The 5,971-nt window shown below is 39.2% G+C and overlaps 1 non-coding gene across 1 annotated transcript; it reads right to left on the reverse strand.

The window, feature by feature from the left end:
* Positions 1 to 4,548: 4,548 nt before the first annotated feature.
* LOC132253694 (small nucleolar RNA R71) lies at positions 4,549 to 4,655 on the reverse strand. The gene has a single exon (XR_009465580.1). It is a non-coding gene; the product is annotated as a small nucleolar RNA R71 (small nucleolar RNA).
* Between the last annotated feature and the right edge of the window lie 1,316 nt (positions 4,656 to 5,971).

Here is a 5,971-nt window from a genome sequence, read left to right on the forward strand (position 1 = left end):
AGACCATTTGGTGGTACAAACTCTCGTGAGGAGGTCAAGAAGGAGGATGATGAGATCTTGAGATAGCTACAGAGCACCTAGGCTCGGATATCCATTTGGAGTTTGTTGGCTACTTCTAGTACCCATAGAGATACACTTATTTGAGCTTTGAGTTAGATACGTGTTGAGACCTCTACTACTCTAGAGGGATTGATTCATATGATGACAGTCGATAGGGTCACTTGCATTGTGTTCTCTATTGATGATCTACCATTGGAGGGCTTTGACCATACTCATCCTCTCTATATTACAATTGTTTGTTCAGGCCACAGAATCTCATCCATCATATTAGACAATGGCTATGTCCTAAATGTTTTCCCATTAGTCACTACTGTAGCCCTCGGATTTGCATCCTCATATTTTGGTCCCTCCACACAGACAGTGAGAGCTTATGACGACACTCAGAGGGAAGTCATGGGCACCTTGAATATAGATGTGCTGATCGGCCCGACCACATTCTCTATACTATTCCAGGTTTTGAGGATTCTTGCATCCTTTAACCTGCTTTTGGGCTGACCTTGGATTCACCAGGCTGGAGCTATTCCATCTTCCCTTCATCAGAAGGTGAAGTTTATCCATGATGGGTAGGTTATTACAATACAATCTACTAGAGACATGATTTCATCCTCTAAGCCAGTATTGCAGATCAGTCACAGTGAAGATGATTTTTTTCTAACAGGATTCACATTTGATGAGGTATAGACCCTTGAGATTCAGGATTTTTGCAAAGATTTCGTGGCCATGTCATTTGACCAGCATAATAGTCCCTTTATTCTTGATATGATGAGAGACATGTTCTTTCTACCTGGTTTTGGGTTAGGACAACGCCAACATGGATCTAGTGAGTTTATGACTATTATTGATCATGATACTCTTTTTGGACTTGGATTCACCTCTTCAGAGGATGATGTTCATTATATGGCACGACTACGTAAGGATAGGGTGAGTGCTTGATTGTCTAGCATCCCATTTGATTATCCTATTTGCCCTTACACTTTCAGTTTGGTCGATTACTTTGTTAGGGGATTAGAGGTTCAACCTTGTGTTAAGGATAGTACAGTGGATGAGCTTCAGCATATGCTTCATCAGATGCAAATGGGTGATGAGACCCCTGACGTGTCGGCTTCTATGATGATCACTTCTCCATCTCTAGATCGAGCCAATTTATTCTTCTTGTGCTTCCTAGATGAGACTACTGATTATGGGGTAGTCATTGAGCCTACAGATATGATTGATGGAGCAGTTCCTCATGATGAGTATCGTGATGAGATGGACATGTTGGGTATCAATCAGTTCCTTGATGCAGTTCAGATTGGAGTTTTTCGGAGTATCTGTCATCGAAATTATTGAAGAGGATCAGACTGTTCCTGCTCCTGAGCTTCCTGCTTTTGTTGTTCCTACTACTGATATGTATGAGGGCACTATTGGCCCAATTGAGGGAGCGTCCGACTTTGTGGACCCACCTCTTTCATTTGACATTCTATTGGGATTTGTCACCTACTTTGACTATGTTTTTTATGATTCAGTTATGGATTTGAGCATTTACGAGTATTCGTTTGTCTCTTGTGATGATGTTTTGTTACTTGCACCTTATTCACCCACTTCACAGATATTTGATATAAATGATGAAACTACACAACCTGATTCAAATAAAGACTCTTTTGATCACGAATTTGATCCCATAGATGAGAGAGTTTCACCTGCTACATGGGATGTTGAGACTGTTGATTTTGGCACAGATGATCAGCCTAGAAAGCTGAAGATTGGTTTGCCCCTATCCATAAATGAGAGGGATAAACTTATTCATTTACTCAAGTTATACTTGGATGTATTTGCATGGTCATATGAGGACATGCCAAGCCTTGATCCCTCTATAATCCAGGACCATTTACCTATCTTGCCACATGTCAGACCAGTTAAGCAAAAATTGAGACGATTATACCCACGTTAGAGCTTGTAGGTGAAAGAGCAGATTCAGAAACAACTTAGTGTGGGTTTTATATCAGTGGTTGAGTATCCAGAGTGGTTGGCTAACATCGTCCTTGTTCCAAAAAAGGACAGCAAAGTTAGAGTTTGTGTTGACTTCAGAGACCTTAATAAAGTCAGCCCTATGGATGACTTTCCTCTCCCACACAATGATCTATTGGTCGATAGCACCGCGGTCCATTCGATGTTGTCTTTCATGGATGGGTTTTCAGGATATAATCATATTTTGATGGCTCTAGAGGATATGGAGAAGACAACCTTTATTATTGAGTAGGTGATTACTACCCAAAAAGTGCTATTTTGCACATTTAATTCATTATGTTTTAAGCACTTTTGTGTAGTAGTTCTCCATTTTTATTCCAATTGGCATGTTAAGGACCTAGCAATGACTTCTAATCATATTTGTGGCTAGTTTTAGTGTTTTGACAGCTTTTTGGATCATTAAGACAAGCCAAGTAAAGGAGAGAAGCAAAGAGGAAAAACAGAGGAAAGAAGCAGTTTTTGTAGCTGTGCACTGTCACTTTGGGAGGCTCTATTTTGTTCATCGTGCAAAATCACCTTTCAAGAATCCCATATTCGGAACCAGCTTGGAATTGCTGAAAAATCAAGTACCTATAGTGGTATATTGCCATTCGTATAAGGAGCTCAAAATGGCAAATTTCGCACTTTGTACTGCTCATGCGAAAATGCCATGCAAGTGCGAATTTTGCACCAGCCCATGCAAGTGCGAATTTCGCACCTTGTATTGTTCATGCGACTTTGGTGCGAAATCTCCTTTGTTCTGCCGACTCCACATGAGATCTTTTCTTTTGTATTTTTTGACGTAAATTCCTTTCTTATCCTTGTAATTAGCCAATCACAGGCTTTGCTTTGTAAAGACTATATGAGGGGTGGAAATCATCTCTCGAAAAAACTTTTGTATATTTTACACTTAGTGAAATTTTCTTTTTGGGGGAATCAAATACAGAGATCTCTTTGCTTTCCTTTTCTCTCTTCTATTTTCTTTTTCTTGGAAGCCAAACAACCTCCGAGGATGTTTTCCCAGAGGATGAGAGGCTAAACCTTTGGTTTCTTAGAGTGAAGGAAGCTAGGTGAAAAGTCCAGATGCAAAAGTGGAAAACTCTCGTGCTTTAAATACAGGTAGTTGGAGTTCATAAATGGCTTTTAAATCTAAAGTTTTGCTTTAAATCCCTTAGAATCACTTTGAATGGCCAATACATGATAAGCTTTTAGGTCTTTGTGGATACTTATTGATAGATCCACATAAGACCATTAGTTATCATGTACGAGCCATTGGAAAGTGGCTCAAGGTGAAGACCCATAGTGTCTAAAGCCATTAATGGAACTTGACTACCATTTCTATTGACTTTTTATGGATTAAATCTTCATTGTTAAACCTATACCGGTTCGGGAAACAACCATCCTTTATGTTGTTGTCTCCAATACGAGGAGAAAAATCCGGAATTTCCCACTTTGCATTCTGAACTTGATCCTAGCAACCTTTAGCTCCGGGAGACTTCTTTCTTCCATTTCTACCTAGTTCTAAGCTAGTTTAGTTTCAAACACCACTTTCAAAATAAATTTTATTTTCTTTTAAACTTTAAGTTTTTGACAAAGGAAATCATCAGATTCAATTTCTAATCTTGAGTCTATCACTGGTAGAGTGAAAACCCATCCCAGAGTTCGACCTTAGAGCTGCTATACTATAGTAGCTTTGCTACGCTAGTATGAGGTCATAGGATTTATAAATATTTTTTGATTAAAATACCCAACTGGGCACGAATCAAAATGGCGTCGTTGCCGGGGATGGTGCCACGATACAGTGATACAACTTTTTAGAGGCTACTTGTGATTTCCATTACAAGTTTGGTGAATTCCTTTTTCACTAACTTCATTTCCTTTCTTTAAATTGTAGAATTCCTTTTGTTAAGTTTAGTTTCATTTTCTTTCTAACTTTAACTTTCTTCTAGCTTTCTTTTGTTTTTGTTGTCTTTGTTTTGTTTTCAGGGAAGTTGTAACTTGTGCATGCCTTATTGGATTCGGGACCAAGAGGGAAGACTAGTAAGGATAGAGAATCCTCAAGACACAGAGTTGGATATCTGTGTAAACATCATGGACCCTCCACAAGAGGATCAGAATTCTCAACACGGTCAAGGGGATAATGCAAATGCATATCTATCCATGAGGGATAGAATGCACCCACCAAGGATGAGTGCACGATCATGCATCGTACCTCTTCTTGAGCAGCTGATTATAAGGCCCCATATTGTGCCCCTCCTACCAAATTTCCATGGAATGGAGTGTGAGAACCCATATGCCCACATCAAGGAGTTTGAGGAGGTGTGCCATACTTTTAGAGAGGGAAGAGCTTCAATAGACTTGATGAGACTCAAGCTATTCCCTTTTACTTTGAAGGACAAGGCAAAAATATGGCTTAACTCTTTAAGGCCAAGGAGCATAAGGAATTGGGTTGATCTTCAGGCCGAATTTTTGAAGAAATTTTTCCCCACCCATAGGACCAATGGGTTGAAGAGACAAATCTCAAACTTTTCTGCACAAGAAAATGAGAAGTTCTATGAATGTTGGGAAAGGTATATGGAGGCCATCAATGCTTGTCCTCATCATGACTTTGATACATGGCTCTTGGTGAGCTATTTTTATGATGGGATGTGATTCATGCCTAATTGGTGTCTCAGCTGATTCGTGTCCAACTGGTGTCTCAGCTGATTCGTGTCCAGCTGGTGTCTCAGCTGATTTGTGTCCAGCTAGTGCTCCTTGATTGAGGGATTAATCAACAAAATTTATAACCTATTACACCATATACTAGGGTAGCAAAGACAAAGCTACTATAGCATAGTGGCTCTAGGATCATTCACTGGGATGGGTTTTCACTTCACAAATGATATTAATTCAAAGCTGAATTAATGCCTTTTCATTGCAAGGTTAGCTTTAAAAGAAAACATAAAGATGCTTGAATGAAAAAAGGTTTAGATTTAAACTAACCAAAAATAGTAACTGATTTTAACTGCAAAGAAAAGATGTTTCTTGGAGTTCAGATCACTAGGCTCAGATTCCTCATACAAAAAGGGAGTTCCGGTCACTTGTTTCTTTTCCTCGCATTAGAGAATTAACATATAGTTAATTCTCTAACCGGTGTTGTACAGATGCTTTCCATTAATGGGTTCAAACACTAAATCCCTCTCACTGATGCAACTTGCAATGGTTCATGCCTCTCACGAGCACTTACCATTCAAGATGATCTTTAACCTTGGACTTCCCTTCAAAAGCTCGCAAGAGATAACTAATGGATGTCTCCTAGGAGTCCAAAAGCTTACCAAGTGTTGGCTATTCTAGAAAATCCTACCTTCAAGTCACCTCCCAAAGGCTCGCAAGGGGTAAACTAGTGCATTTCCATGGTTGGAAATCACTTGCCTTACCAAGTGTTGGCCCAGGTGACTCTAAGGTGTTTTAAGTTAACTAAAAACATAGAAATCACTAACGGGTCACACTTTCTCTTCATTAAAAACTAAAACAACAAAACTTCCAAATTATGCATGTGGAAACTTACCCGACTTTCTTCACTCCAAGAGACAAAAAGCTTAGCCTCTCATCCTCTGAGGAAAAATCCTCAAAGTTTGGTTGGCTAGAAATAAAAAGAAATGAAAATAAAAGAGAAGGGGAAAACAGAGCAAGGCTCTGTATATTCTATATATTGATCGATTACATATATGATGGTGGTTTTTACAGTGGATGCAAGGGAATATATATAGAGACGTTTTTCCAACCTTCCTAGCTAAGCAATCTTATGGTTGGTGGATTACAAGGAGAAGAATGGAAATATATACAAAAATATCTGAAGAAAAGATCTAAAAGAGTCGGTGGCAAATATCGGAAAGCATTAAGGACCATTTCGCAGGTGAAAATGGTGTCTGCGAGATTTCGCAGA

The sequence above is a fragment of the Vitis vinifera genome, chromosome 4, assembly GCF_030704535.1.
Source record: "Vitis vinifera cultivar Pinot Noir 40024 chromosome 4, ASM3070453v1".
NCBI classification, from domain to species: Eukaryota; Viridiplantae; Streptophyta; class Magnoliopsida; order Vitales; family Vitaceae; genus Vitis; species Vitis vinifera.